The sequence below is a fragment of the Lepeophtheirus salmonis genome, chromosome 1 (genome assembly GCF_016086655.4).
Source record: "Lepeophtheirus salmonis chromosome 1, UVic_Lsal_1.4, whole genome shotgun sequence".
NCBI classification, from domain to species: Eukaryota; Metazoa; Arthropoda; class Copepoda; order Siphonostomatoida; family Caligidae; genus Lepeophtheirus; species Lepeophtheirus salmonis.
In genome coordinates, this window is record NC_052131.2 from 26,012,405 (window position 1) to 26,038,038 (window position 25,634).

The 25,634-nt window shown below is 33.9% G+C and overlaps 2 long non-coding RNA genes and 2 other non-coding genes across 5 annotated transcripts in view; 3 read left to right on the forward strand and 1 right to left on the reverse strand.

Annotated features, from left to right (window-relative positions):
• The window catches only part of LOC139905986 (uncharacterized), a 68,146-nt gene extending 65,197 nt beyond the window's left edge, over positions 1–2,949 (forward strand). The window contains exons 1-3 of one of the 2 annotated variants that reach the window (XR_011781173.1): positions 1,684–2,370; positions 2,424–2,563; positions 2,626–2,949. This is a non-coding gene — a long non-coding RNA (uncharacterized lncRNA). Of the gene's footprint in view, positions 1–1,683; positions 2,371–2,423; positions 2,564–2,625 lie in introns of those variants that run through there. The other variant, XR_011781175.1, reaches the window with a different exon arrangement.
• Positions 2,950–8,208: 5,259 nt separating this feature from the next.
• On the reverse strand, positions 8,209–8,279 carry TRNAA-UGC (transfer RNA alanine (anticodon UGC)). The gene has a single exon. It is a non-coding gene; the product is annotated as a tRNA-Ala (tRNA).
• Positions 8,280–12,261: 3,982 nt separating this feature from the next.
• On the forward strand, positions 12,262–12,333 carry TRNAA-UGC (transfer RNA alanine (anticodon UGC)). The gene has a single exon. It is a non-coding gene; the product is annotated as a tRNA-Ala (tRNA).
• Positions 12,334–20,785: 8,452 nt separating this feature from the next.
• Positions 20,786–23,980, forward strand: LOC121122244 (uncharacterized). The gene is made up of 2 exons (XR_005865756.2): positions 20,786–20,941; positions 21,437–23,980. It is a non-coding gene; the product is annotated as an uncharacterized lncRNA (long non-coding RNA).
• Positions 23,981–25,634: the final 1,654 nt, after the last annotated feature.

Consider the following 25,634-nt stretch of genomic DNA (forward strand, 5'->3'; position numbering starts at 1 on the left):
GGATGGAGTCAACAAACCCCCTTTCCTCATTATGTCGATGAACTCTTTCAGGTCTACATGCTGATTGGTTGGGCTATCGAAGGTTATTGAGTCCGGAGATGTGTCTCTGATGCCCATTAACTCATGACATGATGGACAACTGATCTTCTTCTTCAAAGAAAAACCAATATACCCGGCAACAAAGTAGAAAGCATTACTCTCTCCCTTAGAAGCTAGTTCCTGGAGGCCATCTGGTTGCCAGTTCAAAATGAGCTCAGCTTTTACAAGATCTTCATCCAGCAGAGCTTTGATTTCTGGAGTAATAATAGGTACCTGAAAAGTAAAAAAAAGTCCAATATTGTAATGATATTATTATATTGTAAAAATAAGTAATACCTAAATAAAGAAGCTTACTATTAACAAATATTTTATTTACCTAAGAATTTGACAAGACTCAGAATACAAATCTTTTTTCTCTGCTTCAAGGATCTGTCTCACGCTGATGCAGTAGATACCTTCACTTAGTTGTCTTCAAACTTCACTAACTTGTTGAGAATGTCTTCCCAGGTCTCTGTTTGATTCAATTCTTCTTTTGGTACCAGAAAGGAAGCCAAATTGAGGACTTGAATCACAGTCAATCCGTACAAAATGTATGAAAAGTGAGCAGCTGTCTTACCCCTTCTGTAGAGTCTTGTCAAGGGGCTCACTTCTTTTAGACTCACAGATGAAATCAGAGTCGTTGAAATGCAGGGAGGGAACACAGCTTCGTACTTTTGGATGGTGCCTAATCTGTCTTCTTTAGATCTTTCTCCCTTGGAGTGGCTCTCAGCCAGGCGGTATCGAGTCCGGGGTTCCTCTCTTAGTTTGTGGCTCGTGGTCATAGCCCGTTCTACACCCTGGAGCACAACACTTAGTGGGCATGATTGGAATTACAAAACATCTGAAAATTTCTTTCGAGTCCACACATTATTACATATTTGCACTTTTAATGTACCTCCTCATTGATTGCATATACCTAAATTTACGAGTTCCCATATTCTCTGATTGATATCTTTAATTTGGTCCGGTATACATTTTCCAAATTATTGGAAAATTATATTCATTCCCACCTTTTCTTCAGTGTTAGAATTGTCTCCTATCATGATATCAATTGATTTATCTGTTAATCCTTTTTATTTAAGGTTGTATTTCAGATTTTCCATGCCATTAAGCAACCCATATCTATCCGCGGCAGGTCTCCTGTTCTCGGATTCATTACTGCCTCCTTCCCTAGATTCATAAAGTCCTAGGCTAACTCCTTTATTTTTTGAAACCAGATTGACGCTTCTCAATAAGGGGTTATTATTATGGCCGGTCTTAGTTTCGGGTCTCTTAGCCTTATCAGTACTTTGTGAATAAGTGGAACTGGCGGAAAGAAGTAACCCTCTTTCTCTCAGTTTATCGCGAATGCATCTGCTGCGATTGCTGTGTCGTCCGGAAGCCAAGAAACGTATTTGTATGTTTGGTGGCATTCCCTGGACGCGAAGTAGTTGCACTTTGGGTTTGAACCAGAAACGCGGGATTTCCTTTTAAAAAAAAAGCGTGAAGTTCCAAATTTCCTGACCCTGGCGTGATAGGACATCTACTTCCACATTCTCTTTTGTCGGGATCCAAAAGAATCTTGCTCTGCAGTTCATTTCCACAAGTGAACCACAAGTAATGTATAAGTAAGGGTGATAATTTTGGTAAGAATAGAAAAGCGTGCGAGGAGAAAAGAAGAATTACTTATGGCATCATTGATTAAATAATATACATCTTCTTCTATCAATCATGAACGTTATCATTCCCGCCTTTATTATTCAATATTAATATAATACGAGATGGTGATAGTCGATAGAGAACTGAATAAGATCCCCAAAATGACGTCGCCTTCTGTCTGGATTTCTGAAAATGGAGGCCCAGGAATTTGGAAAATACTTACCGGATGAGAAACAGATGGTTTGTTGGATTTGTCGATATAAATGTGCCTTTAGTCCCCTGTCTAGAATTACACGCCACTCATTATCGTCATCTGATATCAAGAGCATGGATAGTCATCTAAAAAATCAAGTTAATGATGAATACATCAAGTCAGACTTTAACTTTGATCTCACAACGATGCTTATTGCATGTAATATAACCTTATCCATTGCTAATCATCTACGTTCAAAAAATTTATGGAGAAATACAAGGGTAAACCTATCCCTTCCCGAGGAGCCATCATTAAATTAATTGAGGATGTTGGTACTGATGTCATATATAGAAATACATATAAAAATGTTTTGAGTCATCCACACCAAATGATGATCAAGTTATCGGTAAAAAGTATTTACGAATATCGAAATGGAACTCTGAATTTTATACTATCTCACAGTAAGTATTCAATTTTTTTTTAAATCTAACCATAAAATATGATTCTATTTTAGCTAAACATATCAAGAATTATGATACACAACTCAGTAAAGGGCAAAAACAACTGCTTAAATGGTCACAACAACGGGGGTAGAAGCTTTGGATGGTTTGCAACTAGTTTGTCTGAGACTACTTACTTCGCTTTAAGACTTGGGTATGATAATTAGGTTTTCCAATATTACATAGTCAATAAATATTACTTTTTTATCACTAAAGGCTTAGCTATGGTTGATGGGCTCCAAGAAATGGTGTTCAGAAAACTCATAAAAGGCAAAAACAACTGTTTAAATGGTCACAACAACGAGGGTAGTTACATTGGGTGTTGCATTATAATTAACAATTGTGTATATCCATCATGATAATAGTATGTTGTTATATAAGCATACCTAAATAACGGGGAAAAATCTTTTTGATGCTCTTAATAGGGAGTAATATCGCCGGACATTACTACATAATTAGCTTTTGCTCTAAATCTTTACGATGAATTTATTTATAACATTTTTTTATTAGTATATTTATTGTCTAATTTTATGATTTTGACATTTACTTTATTATTAATAATTAGTTAGATCTCATCGGTAGAGATATATCTATCCTGTGCACAATTGTATATAGCAACTTCCACATGAAGAAAAGGGGTGATTATCTTTTGATTAAACTCCACGTCTCGCTTGTGTATTGCAACCTAAAGTTATGACATATTGAACTGAATTCCGATGTTAAAACAAGAAAAAATTATCTGGATCAATCTATTATTTCAATATTCTGTATTTATAATTTATTATTATTAATAGTTATATGATTTTAATTTTTAATTTTGTATATTTAACTTAAATGTTTAATGGTTTATTTTTTAGTATGTAGATTATATTTAATTAAATCCTTCTTTTTTAAACTTTGAGCTTCAAATATATTTCAAATACTCTACTTTGTCGTTTCATTAGCTATTATTCTGAGAATAAGGTTCATAATGAATTACAATTTCATGGAGTGTGACGTTTTCAAATCTACTGTAACGGATAAAAAACGTCGAAGTCAATTATACGTAGTATATCTTCATTAAACATTTTGTTAATAAATACATTCGTTATACCCTCAAAAATCATAATAAAGCAGGCAGATGATAATCACATCAGTATTTTAAACAATGATACCATATGTATTTTTTCCCCCCTCCTCCTTGCACGCGTTTTTCTCTACAATATTATCAACTATATGTATAAGATATAAATACACAAGACTGCAAGATAATTTACTCCGGAAGGACAGGGAGGGAAGCACACGTGAAGGGTCAATTCGAGCACAGCAAAATCTATGATTATGATAACTGATAGGTTAATGAAGTATATATAATATAAATATATCATACTCACAACTACATGACGAAGTCCCCATCTTGATCTATAACTCCAGTGCAATCCTTGATGTAAGTAGAGATTTCAATATCTCTTCATAGCATTTTGATGAAGAAATTGGCTGCATATGAATGCTAATGATTCTTTAGATCTGAACATAGCAGTAGCATTCCGTGATTTATTCCCAATGCATTGAAACCTACGTATTATTTATATTTAATTAATTAAGGGTTGAAGAATTGTTATTGCCCAGCTTGTTTACATTTTTGTTTCTAATTTCTCAAAGCTGGAATACAATGGTAAAAATTAAAAACAAATATATAACTCAGAAGAAATAAAATTCCATCTATTATTATCCAAGGCAAAAAAGTCTCAAGGTTAAAGCGTTGCGAGACCGAACAGTACACGACGAAAACACCTCATGGCGAAAGAGTCACACGGCAAAAGCATCACAAGACGAATACATACATGGCAAAAACATGAAAGAAAAAAATGGTCAAGGCGAATCCTCCATGCTTGAGCTTTGACAGCACTGATGATGGAACAACTGTGCAAGAGATCATTCATAATTCATGTTGTTCCTTTTCCACATAATTATGAATCCCTTAGGGAGTTAGTCTTAAATAGCAACATCAAATACATTGAGAGAGGGATTTAACGGGGTCTCAAGTAATACTTTATATTTGTGTGAGATTTGTGCATTCAAAAAATTTCTAAGAAATGCTGTAATTTTATTAATCAGTCGTTCTTAACTTAGATCTATTTCCATATGGTTCTTTTACGGCCGAATATATCTCAGAATCGTAAAAATATCCTAAAATAAACCTTTTTTTTAGATGCCCTATAGGCTAAAACCTGGATCTGTTCAAGGTTTTAAAAGTCATTGTCGTCTTTAAGGACAGTAATAATTGTTGGTTTAAGCCTGCAGGCCCTTTTTTGTTGCATAGTGTTATAGGTATGATAGTGTAAAAAAATTCAAAAAAATAATTTTAAATGGGGCCCCTACATTAAACCTATTCAAAAATATACTCTCTTGAATTTTTATATGTTTCCGCATTTTTTTCCGATAATTTAATATATAAGAAGCTCGAAAATCATTTTTGTATGGATCTAAGTTTGTTCTACACACTATCTCAACGCCCTTAAAGTTTTCCCGATATGCTGTTTTAGGTGTTTTTGCGTAGTTTTTCGACAAAAAGTATAGATATACACACTATTGAATGCAAAAAAGACATAAAACTCAAATCTGAATAAACTTTTGAATAATACTTCTTACTTTTCTTAGTATAAAGACCATCCAGTGAAATGAAAGTAAAGAGAAACCTCTAGGTGCGTGGACTGCAGTAGTAATATTGTATACTCTCATCTATCAATATTATTTTCTCTTATATTTCGCCAATTTTGTACGGAAAAAATATTAATATTTTCGAAAGATAATACCTGTCTTCAATATCTTATTTTAAGAATAATTCTTTTTGAAACAATCAAGTCTTTGCTTATCATATTTTACGGCTTGAGGGGAATTACTCTCTCTGCTTTGGATTTTCAGTTATCATGTTAGCATATTCAGTCATGTTTTTTATTTCTCTCTCTGCAATACCCGAATATTATGTATTTAATTTTTGCTCTCTTGTAGTCTTGATTTCCTGACCGTGATACAACAGGCTCCTGAAGCCAATCTGACCCTATATTCAGGGTGTCTAAAAAAAATGCAAAAGATAAGATTATCTAATTTTGTTTTATCAGTTATAATCTAAAATATAGGGTTGCCTTTTATAATGCTGCCAAGTTTTTAGTCGAATATAATTTCAGGGCTATATTTCTCTTTTGATCATTTCTGATTTGAAACTAACTCCCGTGTCAAATACCATATGTGAATTGAAGCTTCTTCATGACAACCTCTTCTAAATCATTGTCAATTCTTCCGAACAATAAAATGTCTGGGAAAATTTCAAGTCATTTACAGGGACATCCGCTCCAAATACTCAAGTTATCCACATTGGCGTATAAAACAAAGTTAGGAATTTATTCATCCTATCCAGCTTTTTCATATTTCCTTTCTTCAATGAATTAAAACATATTATGGGATTATATACATATTTAGGCCATCCGTCGTGCTTGAAGAATTGCTTCTGGTTTCTTTCTAGTGGAGAAGTGAAATTATAGTGAGTTACACCATTTTTTGAATTACAAAGAAACAAACAGTAAAATGGTTTCATGATTTAAAAATATTTCTTCAGGAGGAACACCAAGTCAATACTGATGAGTTTATACAGGAGTCCAATGGAGACAGAATTTTTAATTTAGATGAAAGTGGGCTAAGAATGAATATAAGCTTGCACCAGATACGAAGTAACAAATTACTGTCTTAAATTGTGCGTCTCTGATTCGGGTAATTTTTCCTATGCATTTTTAATTTTTATAAATATAATTTCAAGGATGTAAATCCTGAAGAATTTGATTTAGGCTCATCTTTAAGCAGAATCCTTCATGGGCTGGTGGTCTAATATGTCCTACACTTCTATTCGGATAAGGTTGTTTTTCTTATTATTCTTTAGAAGGTCATATATCGCACATAAATTTTGTTGTTTCTACTTTTTGCAAGGAAATTCAAATCATACTCTATTGTTTCCCTGCACATCTAAACGTTGATATGATATAAAGTCCCCTAAAGTAATATTAGAATTCTCAACGAGATGATTCTGCTAAGAACAACAGATTGGCGATGAACGGGGCGTAGTTTTTTGAGTGTATGATAAAGGATGAAAGCAATATATTGAAAATAATAAAAGTCTTATAGCTAGATTTAGTAAATGTGGATGAGTTCCATGTAACCTGCTATGTATAGATTACGACAGAGGATTATGGATCACGAAATAGAAATTTCAAACTGAGGCAATTCTAACACTGAAGAGAAGGTGGGAATGATCATAATTTTCTAATTATTTGAAAAATGTCTACAAGAACAAATAAAATATATCAATCACAAAATATGAGAACTCAAAAAGGTAGGTTTATGTAATCAATGAGGAGATGCATTAAAACTGGAAATCCTTTTTTATATTTGAATATGTAATTGTGTGTGGACTCGAAAGCAATTAATTTCCAGTTTATGGAAATGATATATTCAGGTGATAGAAGATGGATATCAGGTAATAAAATATTAATTAAAAGCCAATGATTCAAATTTTCAAGTTTTTCTTGATTTTTAGTTATGCTACACCGAATTCCAAAGGACGCAGAGGTTTATATATGATGGAAATTTTCTTTTTAAAACATTGTTATTTGGGTGAGGTAAGTAATAATAAGTTTGCCACTTTTTGTTTTAATGTTCACTTGTAAAAGGAATTCATAGGTATTTGATTTTTATTTTGTTTGAATTATTTTGAAGATCCTAATTGTGATCTTTATAATATTTTTTTTGAAGTTATGAAAGCTCCCTATTCAGTATCTTCTTCTTCAACAGCTTTGATTTAGTTATAAGCCAATAAATCTGAAAATTGCTTTCGAGTCCACACACAATTACATATTCAAATATAAAAAAGGATTTCCAGTTTTAATGCATCTCCTCATTGACAATAAACAAATAACAGTCAATTCAAATTAGTTATGACAATATTTCGTCTTGAATTGAATTGATGATGACAAGAGATAGCAAAGGATAAATCTTCTATTGAAGTAATTGATTTGAGTGAAATGAGAATAAGTATCCTTCGGTCCAGGCCGAGGGATGTAGTACACTATGAGGGAGTGATCCTATTGAGTAACTAAGAACTAATTGCAAGATTCTCAATGGATTTGAATGTATTTCATTCATAATGGTAAAATAGAGAATTTAAATCCAGATATTGAACCCCAAGAGAGATAGTCGGGACACCAATTCTTTCAAATAAAGGAGCATTGATCACTTCAGTATGTTTTTGGAGTTATTAGATTAGAGCCTAACCCAAGAGACAAAATGGTGTTCAGTTAATTATTGGAAATAGGGATTCCTCATGTCCTAAAGCACAGAAAAAATTGTTCCCATCATGCTGGAATGAAGAAAACTTAATACGAAAGCCATATTTGGAGGAGGCACTAAAGTTGGTTTGACATATTTAATGCTTGAAAAGCTTCAATCTGAAGAGTATCTTCGGGCACCCCTTCACCCCATATTATATACAGAAACTTCAACTGAATCAGTGGTCGACTTCAATCAACTCTCCGACATTCATGAGCAAACACATTGGTGGTTACAATTGATAGTTTATACGTATAATATGTTATCTCCTTAAGTGCAAATATAAATCCTCTTTATATAGCCACAACAAAATAGCTCTCACGCTCAAAATACTTAGGATTTTTAACCCTGATTATTCAATATATTCCTATATTTAATTTTATTTTGAATATTGTCGAAACAAATTAATATTTGCCAAAATTTTAACTTCCTCATTTAAAATTTTGGAGATGCCGGGATCGAACCCGGGGCCTTTCACATGCAAAGCGAACGCGCTACCACTGCGCTACATCCCCCAATATACTCTGTTCTTTCATTTTAATTATACAATTCTAAAAGATTTTTCAAATTCCTTTTAGTTTCTTTCCTTAAAATATAAAAGCTATTATTTGCAATACAAACACTTGCATTAGGGATGCAAATATTGGCTTAATTGAGATGAGTGTAATTTAAAAATATATATACATTAGCAAGACCTACAAAATTTGTCATTAGTGGTAGGATCCCGCATTGTTCGAAAGTTATTAGACGAACAGACAAAGGTTTATAATTTAATGAAATATAAATAGAGAAACAGTGACTATATTTGAAATTATTGAAAATATTTTACAGCATATTGGACAACATACAGGGTAAATACTCGACTACTGTTACATATCAAAAACTATCATAATACCAACAACTAAAAATAAAGTGCTACTAGAATATTCCTACATTTAGCCTAAACAGATTTGTTGTCATAGTATCATTGCAAGACTTAACTCTTATCTCACTTCCACAAAAATGTATTTTACCTATGAAAAATAAGTATTACATTTTTAGTATCATATCATAGTTTTTCCAGAAAATTAAGAAAACATTCTAAATTATGAAATCAATTCTTGTACAGAAAACGTCCTTTTAAAACTTATAACTACACAATACACATGAATGTAAGATGACTTAAACACAACTGCGAATAACTGAGGCCTCTTCTTCTAACAAAATTGAAAAATTTAGATTTATTACTATATTTTGAGATAGAGGCAGACTTGTATCCGTTCAACCTTTTTCCGTTCAATTGTTCATTTTGTAAAAACATTCCGTTCCCCGTTCATTTGTTTGTTGGTTTTTCTGTTCATTCGTCCATTTTTGAATTATTTATGTATTCATTTAATATTTATCTAGGATAAAAAGTTCCACCTACAAAATACTCATTAATATTTGAAGCTCTTTTTTTCTCTATGTGTAAAAACGAGTCTCAAGGCTGTAGCTTACAAAAAGAAAAACAGGGAATCTCAGGGGTCGTTAAATGTAAAGAAATCTAGTAGAAATGTACCAAAATGGGGCCGAATTGGGCAAATCACGCTCAAGCTTGTTGGGATTTAATTGTCAGGCCCAGTGGGGTTCCATTATTTTATTATCTTGTTCATTTTTTTGGGAGAAGTCTCTGATTAGTTTTAATGGCTTGCTGATTTTTTCAAAACTCTGTAAATTCCTCTTTTGTGCTCATATTTTATGTATCCTACAGTGGTCTTAGTTTGCCTATATTTTTAACCTCTTCAGACAGGTGGGTTCTGTTATTATTTTTTTATTTATAGAAAATAATTGTAGAATATAGATATTTGTAGAAATAAAATCCTTCTTTTTCCTATCATGCTTCAAATTCCATGTAGAATCAATATTTTTCCTCATCTAAGCAATTTGTGTAGCTAAGAAAAGAAAAATGAAATAAATATGTTCAGTATTTGAAACGACTTGTACTTATCTAAATAAATTATACTTCAATATGCTGGAATCCATGGAGCATACCCAATTCTAAACCCAAAGAAACTGATGTTAGACAGACTATTTGAACGTCATTTGAAGCTAACACCCCCTTTGACACCATTCATGTTGTTGTTCTTGACCATGTTACTGTCGTTCTCTTAAATCTTATCTCAGAGATTATGAACATTCAGCTATATGCTAACCCTAAATTTGAAGAAGTATTTGTTTAATTGATTTTTGAATATTTAAATACATCAATAATAACTTAATCAAGTCTTTACACGAAGAAACTGATGCTAAAGAAACTATTTGCAGGTCATTTGAAGCTAAGACCCCTTTTTAGACCATTCATGCTGTTGTTCTTGACCCTATTACTGTATTTAGAAATAAATACAAATTTATTCTTGAAAATATTATTTGATGAATACTAACTCTTACGAATATAATATTTCAATATTCCATTTTATAATTAGCTTGTTCATGACACTTTTAACTGATAAACATGATCTTATTTTTGTATGAATGGCTCTCAATACGCTGAAAATCCTCTCTAATTACAATTATAATTTACAATAGGTGTGTTTCTGTAAATTGTCCCTTCAGAATTTGTGTTATGTATTGTCTTTTATATACTTTTAGCTCATGACGTAGGGATTTGTTTTAAATAGATAGTAATGTACCTTTTGTTTTACGAGTTGATAAATTTTAATAGTTATCCCTTATAGAATATATGTTTTAGTCTATGATTGTACCCCCCCATCCAAGGGTGTTCTTATTGGCTTTACTCCGGTCCGTTACTTCCGTCTGTTGTGGTGTTCGTAGAACATTACAATTTGGTAGTTCTTTCGAATCGTTGTACGCTGGATTTTCATCTAAAAATGTATTTAATTTTGTTTTGAATGGCTCTAGTTTGATATCGACGCGTAAATTTTCGACAATAGTCAAGCTAAAAAGTAAAGGGAGTCTTCCTTTCTAATGTGGTAATAGGCTCGGTAACTCGGTTGAGATAATTATTAATTCTTCATAAATAAACTCATCATTTATAATCTCCTAAGCTTTAACGACCGTTGGTGTTTTTTCATTTAGGTTGTTCAAATATTCCTTGATTACTTCAAAGTTATTAAAATAGTAATCAACTGCTTTCAACAAAGTTCCTTAACGTGTGACGATAGGTGCTAGAGTTAAAAGAATTTGGTATGAAGCAGCCAAGTTCCGTTTTCTTAGCCTGGCATTCAAAACATTTTTTTATTTCTGAAATGAGTTCATTTGTCTTTGGGAATTATTTAAGTGCAAGTTCAGCCACGTTATGGAGTCTATACGTTACACAAATAACATGTTTCAATTGAGGGTAACTTCTTTAGAGGTCTTCGCTCGCTTTTTTATTTTAGGACGCTCCATTCGTGATGAAAACTTCAAACTTATTTTCATCAAAGTCTAAACCAAGAGTTAGTTGAATACTCTGAAAGACAAAATTTGCAACATTAACAACATTAGCCACTTTTATGTAGATCATGTTGATTAGATAAGGACGATCCAAGAAACAGCCATCCAAAGGACCCATCAATATAGCTGTCATTGATCGTTCCTGGTTATCTTTAGTCTCATCAACAGCTATGAAAATATCCTTATCTCCAATTTTTGCTTTAATTTTGGAGATTACATTCTTGCTGACAAACACACAAATCTATGTAGAGTCCTACTAGCGACGGTTCTATCGGCATTTTTCTTCATAAACTTTGAGAAAATGGGGTTCTCCACTGTGAAAAAATATATATTACAGGAACTAGCATCTTTAATATGTCGGTGTTAAAGTTGTCAGAATTAATCTAAATTTTTCAATTTTGTTAGAAGAAGAGGCCTCAGTTATTCGCAGTTGTGTTTAAGTCATCTTACATTCATGTGTATTGTGTAGTTATAAGTTTTAAAAGGACGTTTTCTGTACAAGAATTGATTTCATAATTTAGAATGTTTTCTTAATTTTCTGGAAAAACTATGATATGATACTAAAAATGTAATACTTATTTTTCATAGGTAAAATACATTTTTGTGGAAGTGAGATAGGAGTTAAGTCTTGCAATGATACTATGACAACAAATCTGTTTAGGCTAAATGTAGGAATATTCTAGTAGCACTTTATTTTTAGTTGTTGGTATTATGATAGTTTTTGATATGTAACAGTAGTCAGTATTTACCCTGTATGTTGTCCAATATGCTGTAAAATATTTTCAATAATTTCAAATATAGTCACTGTTTCTCTATTTATATTTCATTAAATTATAAACCTTTGTCTGTTCGTCTAATAACTTTCGAACAATGCGGGATCCTACCACTAATGACAAATTTTGTAGGTCTTGCTAATGTATATATATTTTTTAAATTACACTCATCTCAATTAAGCCAATATTTGCATCCCTAATGCAAGTGTTTGTATTGCAAATAATAGCTTTTATATTTTAAGGAAAGAAACTAAAAGGAATTTGAAAAATCTTTTAGAATTGTATAATTAAAATGAAAGAACAGAGTATATTGGGGGATGTAGCGCAGTGGTAGCGCGTTCGCTTTGCATGTGAAAGGCCCCGGGTTCGATCCCCGGCATCTCCAAAATTTTAAATGAGGAAGTTAAAATTTTGGCAAATATTAATTTGTTTCGACAATATTCAAAATAAAATTAAATATAGGAATATATTGAATAATCAGGGTTAAAAATCCTAAGTATTTTGAGCGTGAGAGCTATTTTGTTGTGGCTATATAAAGAGGATTTATATTTGCACTTAAGGAGATAACATATTATACGTATAAACTATCAATTGTAACCACCAATGTGTTTGCTCATGAATGTCGGAGAGTTGATTGAAGTCGACCACTGATTCAGTTGAAGTTTCTGTATATAATATGGGGTGAAGGGGTGCCCGAAGATACTCTTCAGATTGAAGCTTTTCAAGCATTAAATATGTCAAACCAACTTTAGTGCCTCCTCCAAATATGGCTTTCGTATTAAGTTTTCTTCATTCCAGCATGATGGGAACAATTTTTTCTGTGCTTTAGGACATGAGGAATCCCTATTTCCAATAATTAACTGAACACCATTTTGTCTCTTGGGTTAGGCTCTAATCTAATAACTCCAAAAACATACTGAAGTGATCAATGCTCCTTTATTTGAAAGAATTGGTGTCCCGACTATCTCTCTTGGGGTTCAATATCTGGATTTAAATTCTCTATTTTACCATTATGAATGAAATACATTCAAATCCATTGAGAATCTTGCAATTAGTTCTTAGTTACTCAATAGGATCACTCCCTCATAGTGTACTACATCCCTCGGCCTGGACCGAAGGATACTTATTCTCATTTCACTCAAATCAATTACTTCAATAGAAGATTTATCCTTTGCTATCTCTTGTCATCATCAATTCAATTCAAGACGAAATATTGTCATAACTAATTTGAATTGACTGTTATTTGTTTATTGTTAGGATGGCTATCATAGAAGATAGAACGTGTTGAATTGAATCTACCAATAGATTGGGTTACTTCGTCATTCCTGACATTAAAGAAAAAGTGATTGTGATGAAGGGGAACATAATTACATACAGTGATCATTAGACTGGGGATTTTTGAAGTTGGAAAGATTTTCAGGAGTCTTGTAAGATGGAGGCATCTCATTATCAACTGATATTATTTTCAAACTTTGGCATAAATGGAAGATAAATTTTGTGCAAATACATTTCTCATTTGTTGCAAGATTAAATGGGGATTATTCCACAGTGAATTAAGTACCAAATTCATCCATCCTCTAATTGTCTGTAGTAGGAATCTGGTTACCTCACATATCCGATCATGTAATCATAACCCTGATTTCATCATATACATATTTTACCACCAAAATAAATAATAAAGGGAGACATTGGAAGGTATATTTTTTTTTAGAAAATATTTTCAAATAATCATCAAACGCTTTTGTGTAATCTAACTAGAACCCAAATTTTATATATTTGTTTCATACCACTTTAGAAAAATGAGGCATTTTCACACGAAAAAAAGGCAAAATGAGCAGTTTTCCTGCTCATACGTGAATTTATGTCTCCGTTTTTTCAAACTAGTAACCTGTACTTAGAGACTATAATTTATGTTTTTTCCCCTTCATTTAGGCTTTTCAAGGCAAAAAATAACACTATATCATGTAAATGCTGTCAAAAAATATATGGTTTTATAATGCATGTAGGCTACAATAGCAGATAATTCAGGTTGAAAATATCATTTTCATATTTCTTTAAGTATAAGCAATTAAGATTAATTCATATTTATTTTTAGTCATAAAATATATATATTGGGTACAGTTGACATGTCTGTAATAAAAAGACTACCTTGAAAATTAGAAAAGGAAAATCTGTTGTTGCGTAGTTATTCTAACATATCTTTTTGCATAATAAAAAAATAAAGCCATTCTATTTTCCCTAGACTAATTCAATTTTAAATGTAGAAGGTTCTTCCAATATTGAAAGGGTATGGAAAAGCTTGAATCTAAAAAGAAATAGAGTAAGTAAGGATTTCTGAGCATTGAAAACAAAACACATATTCAATCGGATGAATGAATACTTCATTGCAAATAAAATATCTATGGAATCAAACAAACTATTAAAATGTGTGAGAACGCTGAACATTTATTGGTGATAAATACACAAAACGTTAAAAATACAAATTCGATAATAACTTTGGAACATATTTAAGTACAGAGCTAAAATTCGTGTCCTTATCCACGTTTAATAAAGATCCTTTATATAGCAAAACGTATAATTAAGGAAAAATGGTCTACCGAGTGCCCATCCTAGTATTTTATATAAAATGATCCGATCCTTAGAAATACTATTTCAAGGTGACAAAGTCACCCAATTTTATAGATTTCATTTGAAAAGGAATTACACCTCGCTCTGCCAATTGTTTTTACAACAAATGAGTTAATTTGAACTAGATTTTCATTTATAAATTAAAGTTTGGTTCTATAAAGTTCAGTTCAGTTGCAATATCGATTTTTTTATTTTTGAAGCAGACATTTCTGCCTCCTTAGCACCAGAATTTTTAATATTCTTATTCATATAGTATATAAAGCAAAAAATAAATACACTTTACTTTTTGTCTATTTTTATATCAATTTCTTGTTGATTCTTTCCTCAATGAAAATGAGAGCAAAAGAATGACCCATTTTGATTAATAGATCTTATAATGAAGAAGAATTGTTAGAAAAAATATAAAAATAAATCGCATTTTTGAATATGGAAAATTCCACGATTTTATTTACTATAAAATAATATCAGAGAAAAAAGTAATGGGTTAGAGAGGCCGAATCCATATTCGGCCCCATATTGATTCGGCATCCCTATAAATTGTTTAAAATATAAGGAAATATCATGACACTCTTACGTGGACCACTTGCCCTCAGGACTGTCTCGTGAGGTGGTCGTTCATAGACTCATATTAGTAAATTATAATACACATTAATTAAACACATTAGAGAAAGTAATAAATAAGTTTGCCAAAAATATAGTTAAAGGGTGGGTGGGGAAGGAATTCATATGTAAGTTATATTAAAAAAAATAGATTATTTGTTGATTTATTAGAACATCAAACTTTAAATTCTGTCAAGTCTATCTGAATCATAAAAAAGTACTTTAACAACATATAATAAACACAATTATAAATAAATTATAAATTGTCTATTTCAAAATGTCACTTCAACCGGTGGGCTTGAATCCAAAAGATCCATGGCATTTGAGTAGCATGTCGTTATTTTTAAAAAAGTTCAAAGAAATGATTATATGTAGTTGTGGTGTTGCTCGATATTTGCTAAGCAATATTTCACTAAATATAATGCCGAAAGTATGTTTTTAAATTTCATAAATTATTAATGTTATTCATATATTTAATTTAATTAGGTAACTAAAAGTAAAAACTGTAAGAGTATGTGCAGTGGATATTTGTCCAAATCCAAGAGGCGTTTCATATCAACGATTCTCGTAAGATCTTGCAAGAAGGTATGCTTGACTTGGCTAGTTAAAATTTTGCATTTTTATTTAGAAAATTGTACATTTTTCGGAACTGGTATGAAAGAAATAGAGTAAATTTTGATTTTAGTTAGATTACACAACAGCTTTGAGGATATTTTTTGAGGTAAAATACATCTGCAAAATCCATTCTTCATGAAGCGGAAAAATAACCCTTTATGTTTTTGAAGGGAAAACTATGCTTATGATGCAATCAGGGTTATGAATACATGATTGAATATGTGAGATTCCGATAACAGCCAATGAGAAGAAGGTCAAATTTCGTGAAAAATTTATTGTTGAAGACTCCCTCTTGAATCTTGTAACAAAGGATAAATACTTTTACGCCAAATTTTCCTTAACTTTGATTGGTTGTGCAATCTATATTGAATCCTGAAAAAATGATTTAAATAGCGCTTGTAATGAAGTTAACTTCTAACTTCAAGATGTCTAATCCCCTACGAATTAATTGGATTAGTGATTTCCATGAAAATAAAGTTACTCCTTTCGTTCTCACTGCAGACTCAATAGCTGTTTTGGCGTAATTCTTGTGAAAAAAGAATCGAAGCTGACAAAAAATGTAACCTACTTAGACATTTGTTCAAAGTCAATCACGAAACAACCTTCAAATTAAGAGAAAACAATCGCAAATGCAAATTGAATTTGCCTTAAACCAAAAACATCAAAAAGGAAAGTATGATATTCTTTGTGAAGATTTGACTATGATATTCTTAGCAACACACATTCCATTAAATAAGCTTGAAAATACAGTATTGAATAATGTTCTTGAAAAGCATATTGGTATCACCTTCCCTAACTCATCGAAAAAATTATGTTGGACCAATTTATGATGAAAAGATGTCAAAGATAAAATCCGAATTATCAGATAGGCCTTGACGAGACTAGGGATACCAAGGGTCGCTTTGTGGCCAATATCCTTTTGGAAAATCTCGATAGCCAATCATATCATCTCCCTCATTTAGTGACTGTGGAGCTTAGGAAAAACTTAGCGAAAGCTTCAAATATGTGCGAGTTAGTCAATGATACCATTCGAAATGTCCTCCTGGTTACAATTTAAAAAAAAAATCATTACTACTTACTGAAGAAGCTCTATACATGTTGAAGGCTGGAAAAACCCTGAAATAACTTTTTCCAAATCTAGTTAACCTAACCTGTTTAGCCTAGGTATTACACAACATTAGTAGACAAATTGTGAAGCTTTTTCCAAAAGTCTTAAGGGCTAATTGCTGAGACTAAGATGACTTTTTTTTAATCTCTCAGACATAGTGAATTCCAGAGGACGTGCCTATTATAGATATGAATTAAATGATTTTACACATCTCAAAAACCTGAAAAACTATTAGTTTTAGGTTGAATCCATCCATCAAGATCCATGGCATCGGAGTAGCATGTCCTTATTTTTAAAAAGTTCTCTTCAGTAGGTCCTGTGTACGAGAGATCAGTGTACCAGTATCATCAAGGAGGCTCTTGGGCTCATTAAATCCCTCTGTTGCCTCGTCCCTCACCATCTCTCAGAAACCAAAAGAGGCAACAAGTGAAGTGCTGTCAGGACCGTTTGAAGTTGTTCCGGGACCACCGGGAGGCCTATCTGGGGTCTCATCTGTTAGTCCAGGACGAATCCTGGTTCTATTGTGACTCAGCGGTGCGGAGGCAGGGTTTGGTGGAGCCCACAAGGACCCCCTGTTCTCAACCCCCCCCTGTGAAGCAGACGACGAGGAAGACAATGATCCTGATGGGGTTCACCTGTAAACCAAAGCGAGTCTTTGTCCAGGCACTATGTCCCGGCACCACAGCTGAACGGAATACCACGATAGAGTACCTGAAGACTACCGGAAAACGCTTCAACAACCTCAAACAGCACAGGATTCACATCAAGTATTGTCTCCTAATGTGGGGCAACGCCCGTACTCACGCTGCGGCTGAAACAAGGAAGTTTCTGAACCGAAGTGACAAGGAACCTGTCAAACAGACCCCTTATAGCCGAGATCTCAACCTCTGTGACCGGTTCTTGTTCCGGCAGTTGAAGCATCTGTTCCAGAAATGACAGATTTTGGAGAGTGAGGAAGCCAGTACTGCCGTGCAGCGGACAATGAAGAGGGTGAGTGAAGACGAGCTGTTTGACCAACTCAAGAAGCTCTGGGAGCAAATCCACGACATCATGACTGCAGGAGGGGATTACATTTTCTAATTTAGATGTATTTTTATGAATTTGATGAAAATCCTGAGTTATAATGTGTCAGGCTCAATATTTATGGTACAACCTAATATATTTCTTATTCCGGAAATGTTACAGAAAACAGAAAGAGACGAATTTAAGAAAGAATATAGTCTATTTAAGGAAGTAATTCATTTGAGACTGTTATATATATGAAACACAAATGAAGCTCAAATTGTAGAGCCTCTTAACTCCTACATCTGCAGCGTGAATAAGAGGTCCCAACTATATTGCTCAGTTTCCCGTAGACTACCTGAGATAACGCAACCAATCTTCCTCTCTTTTTCTTAAACTATTTCGTACAATCGATATATTTTTAAATTTGGTTCAGAACTAATTCATTTTGATAAAATGCGTCATGTAGGATTTAAATCCAACACACATCTTTTCATTCCATCTTGAAATGTAATTGCACCGTTTACATTGGACTCCTATTAGGAAAATTTATTGCAGTTCCATTTTTTTCTAGTATGTTATTGATTTTTATTTACTTTTTCTACTCGAATGCATTTTTGTTTATTAATAAAATAATTCTTTTTTAATTCTTGTTTTCAATAGTTTATACAATCCAATTATAAAAGTGTCTAAATATAACTTAAGTTATGATATGAAAGAAAAGGAAGTCAAAAATACAAGATGACTTAGTCAGAAGTGTGGAGTTGAATTCGAACATTTTTGATAAAAAAGATGTTTAACTTTAACACTTCGGAGTAACCTAATTACTAATATCGGCAGACACGGACCTTAAAATTGTTGCTATAAGAGTCTTCATGAATAAGATGGATACTTATGTTAAAATCGTTACAAGCCTTGATTTCCTTTTCATTGCCCTTTAACTGCAAAGGTAAAACGTATGTAGGTGTAGGTATTATGTTTTCAATCATCAACTGTGATTAAAGTTTCTGCTTTTTCCTCATCATCTTCAGATCCATTTTGGGGAATTTTGACATGCTTGTTGTATAACTGAGTTTTACGTACATATATTAGTTTTTTTTTTAAATCTGTGATAAAAAACATGGTTTTTCATTACTATTATATTTTTGGTAGTGATGGATTCAGCTATTTGGGGACCCTCTTCCATTGACTAGCCAATTATTTAATTGCTATTTTAAAATTATAACAGAGTAAAGTAGTTCAGATTAAGGTACCCAATTATTTTCTTCAGAGCTCTCAAATTCAATTTTTCTGATGCATTGTTATTGACTATAATATAGACGTATGTTGTACAAGAACCACTCTAACGTGGAGTACTTTACAAATGCATTATTCATATCAACAAACAAATTTGGTTAGTACAAGTTTTGAAATGGAATATGATTGATGGTATAGTTATAAAAACGAGAAGAAGCGGTCTAAAGCTTGTTGATGACTGCAACCACATCTATACAAACATCTCACAAGACTGACTGCAAATGCGAGAAAGATGGTTGTAGAGGTCAAGTACACACCATAATGGTAAATGAAACTCCAATTATAGTAAAAAGGCATGGCAAACACAATCACCTGTCAAACCTTTCATAGCCTTAAGTGTGCGAGGCCATATAAGAATTTAAAAAACAAGCTTTAGATATTTCTTCGAGATCACTTATCTCTGAAGTGACTTCGAATTTGGATGATAACATTTTAGCTTTACTCCCGAGCACTTCCAGCTTGTCAAGAAATATACGATATTGGCAACATTAAAACGATTAAGTTCCTCACATTCCTACTGGACGGAGTTTGTATTTAATTCCCATCGAGTATACTTTGCTGGCCAATGTTTTTTTTTGTTTTTTTTGTTTTCAATATTTTGATGAGGATCGTATATTGATGTTTTGAACAGGAAGTGGGATTCTCGACCAGGTGAATTACGAGAATTAGACTTGCAACAGGACGTTTAAATGCCGCACAATCATATAATATCAGCTGTTTACAATAAGTGCCGTTCTAGGACACATATGTATATCCCACCTTTTTGCATAACTTCCATCCATATTGAAGGAATCATACTAGCGTCTTTTCCTAGCGTTAAAGGGACTGAATGAAGCATTGGAACCGGAATAGTGAATGATTGATTTTGAGAAGGCTCTAGTAAATTAATTTGACGAGGTTTTTCCCACCATTAATATCACTGGACGCCTCTTCCATTTATCAAAAAATGTATCGACAGTAACAGCCCGTCTCAATATCCTATAATCAAATCAACAAAAAAGAAAAACAGCCCCCCAATACCGTCTCAACATACGTAGCGCCTCCATCGACCTCATAAAAATTATGAGCACATACCCCTACAAAATTGATGATTTTATTAATAACAGAGATGATGATGAACATAGTTGGTTTTATGAAACGTTCGGTATTAGTTGGAAAAATCATAAACAGGACTTCATTCAAAATTTAAACAATCGTACAAAGAAAGATGAACAAATGCCACTTGAAAAACATCATTCCTCCCACCTCCAACAATATGCACCTTCATTTGTAATACAATTATGGCTCTCAAATTTTTTCACATATCAAAACATGGATAAAAAAGAATTCTTAGCAAGCTATGTATTTTTACTGTTGGAATCTGGATCCCTCACATATCCAATCATTCATAGGATCAAGAATATGAATGATTCATGTACATAGTTTTCCCGCCAACAAAAGAGCGGGTTTTTCTATTGTTCTTCTTACAGTGGATTTTTCCCTTTGTTTCCCCTACCTCACGTAGGAGGGATTTTTACATACATGCTTTTGAAGGGAAACTGCGTTTCCCCTTATTATTATGTTGAGCCCTTGAAATATACATCTTCAACTATACACACGTCCGTTGTTATTATCCCGCGTTATATATTATATCAGTAAGTTATTACAGTCCACTTATTATCAATCCTTGAAGTATTTGAGAGAGGCCTAAAATCCTCACATGGTCCTTCGAACAACTTTGAACCATATTTATACAGCTTCTCAGGTAACTCAAGGAATTTTTTCTTATATTATTTTTATAATTGTGTGGTCCTCTGAGAATACTCATTGAAAAATTATGTGGAGGCTTCGTGTTGTTTTACGAAAAGCACGTGGTTTCGGCTGACCTCATAGGTAAATCCTGGCTGTGAGATCCTTCTCCTAAAGAATTCTTGCTTAAAAATAGTGAGACAAACATACAATCCTTTGAGAAAACTTATTTGACGAATTTGTGGAGGCTCCGTACTGTTTTAGTAAACACACACGGTTTCCGCTCACCTCATAGGTATATCCTGGCTGTGAGATCCTTCTCCTAAAAGAATTCTTACAGTAAAATAGTAAGTCACATTTATTGATTATTTCTGATAAAATCTCCATACTCTTAGTGCAAATAAAAAGCACTGAAACTTCGAGTTTGGCGGATATAGGAGTAAAATAAAATTGATAATTGTGAACAGTTACTGATCAGATTATTAACTAATAAAATATTTAATTTCTTTAGTAAAAGTATGAAGGAAGAGAATATCCATTCAACTCCTATCATGAAGAAAATTATCAATAATCCGGATTTACCGGAAGAAGAGATTGTGATCCTTTAAGAACTCGAATCCGTTCACTCATTGTGGAAAGAGCATTTCTTGGAAAATGATCCACAAGAAGAAGAAGAGATAAGAGAGGCCAAAATCAAAGCGGAAATTGCCCTGGCCAAGACTAAGATAGCTCAGCAATGACGTACAGAGAAAATCTTCACTCAAGATTTACATGTGGGGAGACAATTTATTCATCAGTTACAACGTACTCTGAAGAAACTCCTCTTAAAGAATAATGAAGACGTCAGCACTGAAGTCGAAGCTAGATTGACTAAGTAGCTAATCTCTAAATGGGAGTCTTCTCTTTCAAGAAAATTGGAAACTTCATTCCTGGAAGCGACAATTCAGTGGTATAAACCATTAGAAGATTAGAATTATTTTGAATTCAATGAAGAAATTGACTCATTAATTTCTGAAATTGAGTTTGAAATTTCAAAAAGGCCGGGAATCGAAAACAAATTGCAACAAAAATCAATAGAAGAAAGCGCAAATTCTTCTGTAACATTTATCCCTCCTAAAAAGAGCCTTGTGCAGTTCAATGTACGAAGCTTAATCAATAAGTTCAAAGGAGATTCTGAAGACGAAAATGTCCTTCTACAATTCTCCAATTGGAAAACTGCCTGGGAAAATCTTTTTATAGATATGAAAGAAATGCCAGGCTTCACGGAAGCCATACTATTCCAGAAATTAAAGGAATGTCTTGAAGAACCAGCACTGTCATTAGTGTCCGTGTTTGCATCTTGCTCTCCGTCGGCATACCCTGAGGCCATGAAATGCTTCACGGAACTGTATGAGGACCCAATAAAACTGGCAAACTCATACCTGTTAAAAGCAACAGGTCCTAATTAAGATGAAGCTACAATGACCGATTCTATCTTAAAATCTTCCCAAGCCTTACATGTACTGAAAGACGACCTCATAATTCAAAAAATCGATATGTATGAATTCGCTCTTATGAATGCGTTCTTAGGGGCCATGCCCCCTAAAATACATACCATACCATAAATACAAGTGTAAACAAGATTACCTCCATGAATTCGAAAGAAAGAATAAGTCGGAGGAATGTATGGAAGCTTGGAGTGCTGGGAGAGTAGAAAATCTTAGCTCTTTCAGTTCATGGTTAAATCTGTACAAAGTACGAATTCCGAACTCAAAAGCGGTGGATTCTCCATCAACAGCAACTAGTACATTTAGTGTATAAATAAAAGCAAACACTTGTTTATTCTGCAATGATGATCATTTAACATCAAGATGGCCTTTGGGATGTCTTTCCTAACCCTGAAGGAATGGTGTGTCTCTAAAGGCATTTGCTTCCGATGTCTGAAGACCTCTTTCAAAGATCACTCATGCTTAATTCAATGTAGATGGTGTCAAGGATCGTTTTATCAGTCCAACCATTCTCCGTTGACATGCCCTAAGAATAAATTTCGCACTAAGCCTTTGCAGTTTAGGTCAACCAATAGCAAAAACATCCCATTTAAGGCCGTCAAAAGACAAGCAATAATTAAAGAAAATGACTTTGCCAAAATAGCCAAGATAATGGGAGAACAAATAAGCCAATCTATTACATCTACAATGAATCCTAAAAGCACAAGAAAACCAAATAATAAAAACAAATAGGTTGATTGGAAAAAGAAAATATGTTAAGAAATACAAAATGCCAAAATGTTAAGGATAATTTAAATAACAGAGGAGGACAAGAACGACCTGGAGACTATTCTATTAAAATTTCAAGAATTCTGCACTCCAAAGACGAACGTAACGTATGAGAGATATAAATTCAATCGATGCATACAGGAGGAGAGAGAAAATTTCGATAATTTTCTACGCAAGATTAATACATTTGCGAATACATGTTCTTATGGAGATATGAGGGAAGAATTTATCAAAGATAAAATTGTACTTGGAATAAATAGCGACAAGGTGAGATCAAGGCTCTTACACTGGAAAAGAACGTTCATGAATGCAGAGCAGAAGAATGTTCAAGGAGATGGGCTCTTGAGATTAAAAATGAGTCAAAGGTTCAGGTTCAGGCGATTGGAACCCAAAGATTTAAGAAAGACAAAAGACATCAGGATAAAGTGAAGCACCAGAACTTCAAACCTCAAGGATAAATGAGAAAATCTTGCCAGTGGTGTGGAAAAGAGGTACACCCGAGAGACAAATGTCCAGCAAATGGAAGTAAATGCAACAAATGTAAGGGAACTGGACACTGGGGTAACGTGTGCAGAAATCAGCAAAGGATGGTTCAAGAGGTTGTGGAGGAATTACCTGGTTCATCGGACTATTTCATAGGAAGGGTTGAAGATAAAACAATAGCAAACAAGAATAGTAATAGCGCTTGGAGGACTGAAGTGTTTGTGGGAGGCAAACGCCTTCATTTCAATATAGATACTGGGGCCGATGTAACGGTCGTACCCAAAAGCGTTTATGATCATCATTTCAATAAAACAAAATTACTGAATGGACCGGATAATAAGAAGTTATCTGTAATTGGTGTGTTCATAGGAGAGATTAAAAAAAAGACAGGAAGATTGAGGAAGAAATATCCACCCATATCAAAGGACTCAACCCATACGTGAACTTCTGAAATCTACTAGTGGATGGTATTCGGGCAGGAGAAGGCGTTGGAGGATATACAGAAGAGTCTCACTAGTAAGTCGGTATTGAAAATATAAGACTCCTCGTTAGAATCGAAAGTCTCAGCGGACGCTTCTTCTTATGGATTGGGAGGAGTCCTCATACAAAAACACGATGTGCCGTAGCTCCAAAGTTTCTTCTCTATATGTTACGAACATAGACAAACAATCCTCAGACTCGAGATCAAACAAGTTCTGTGAGCTCAGATTCATCACCGCCCACTTCTTCTCCATGAATGGAATATCGTTGGGATCCCTCAAGAACGTGCTCCCAGACAGTGGTGCTTCAGCTAACCTTATCAGTACACAGAACGTGGAACGTCTGGGGTTCAACATCAACTCTGGCAGAGAGCCTGAAGGCCAACTCACAGCTGCAAACAATCTCAGCATCAACATTATTAGCGAGATGAAGGTCAAAATAAAATATCACGATATTATGACACCAATAACTTTTCAAGTATCCAGTGATTACCAAGGCACACTCCTCAGTCTGGGCACAAGCATTGCATTAAAATCATACACCCTGAATTCCCAGTTCCAATTGTATCTGTCAGGAACGTCCAAATGCGCCCTGTGTTCGAAGTCCTTCACGTCAAGGATGACTCGTTCAAGTCTACCCCTGCTACAACCACTTTGCATCACTCAGGAGCACCTGTTCAGAAGAATCAAAACATTCCTGAAGCTGGAGAAGAAAGTATCTTCACCACCAAGGAATCCCTTCTAAGAAAATACTCTGACGGAGAAAAACATCTCAAGGTCATGGATGGACCTCCCATGGGCATCCACCTCAACCCCAACGCAACTCCTTTCAAAGTTAAAGGTCACAGACCTATCCCTCTACCTCTTTGTGAGTGGGTCAAAAAGATGCTCGATGATCTAGAGTTCCGAGGAGTAATTCAAAAAATTTCTAAGCCTACAGAATGGGTCCACCCTATGTCAGTTGTTGCCAAGGGAGAAAAACTGAGGCTCACTGTTGATTTAAGAAAGTTAAATGAGCATGTCCGCAGGCCGGAGCACCCTATCACCTCTCCCAAAAAATGCAGTGTCCAACATTCCTCCTAATGCAAAATTTTTTACAACTCTCAACGCCACCTCTGGATATCACCAGATCATCCATCAAGTCAAGATATTACTATCTTCATGACACCCTGGGGACACTATAAACACTTTCGTGCCACCATTGGCCTGTCGTCTGCAGGAGACGAATACAACCGCCGGGGAGATGAAGCACTTGCAAGGGATGGATAACATGGAAAAAGTTGTTGATGATATCATTTTATACGATAGTTCTATGCACCTTCATCAACAGAACGTAAGAAAACTCCTTGATCGCTGTAGAGACACTGGAATCACTCTCAATCCCAAAAAGCTCCACTATGGCCAAACAGAAGTCAAATTTGCTGGCTTCAGAGTGACAAGCCAAGGCATCCAAGCTGACCCTGAAAAAATAAAAGCCATCGCTCAATTTCCA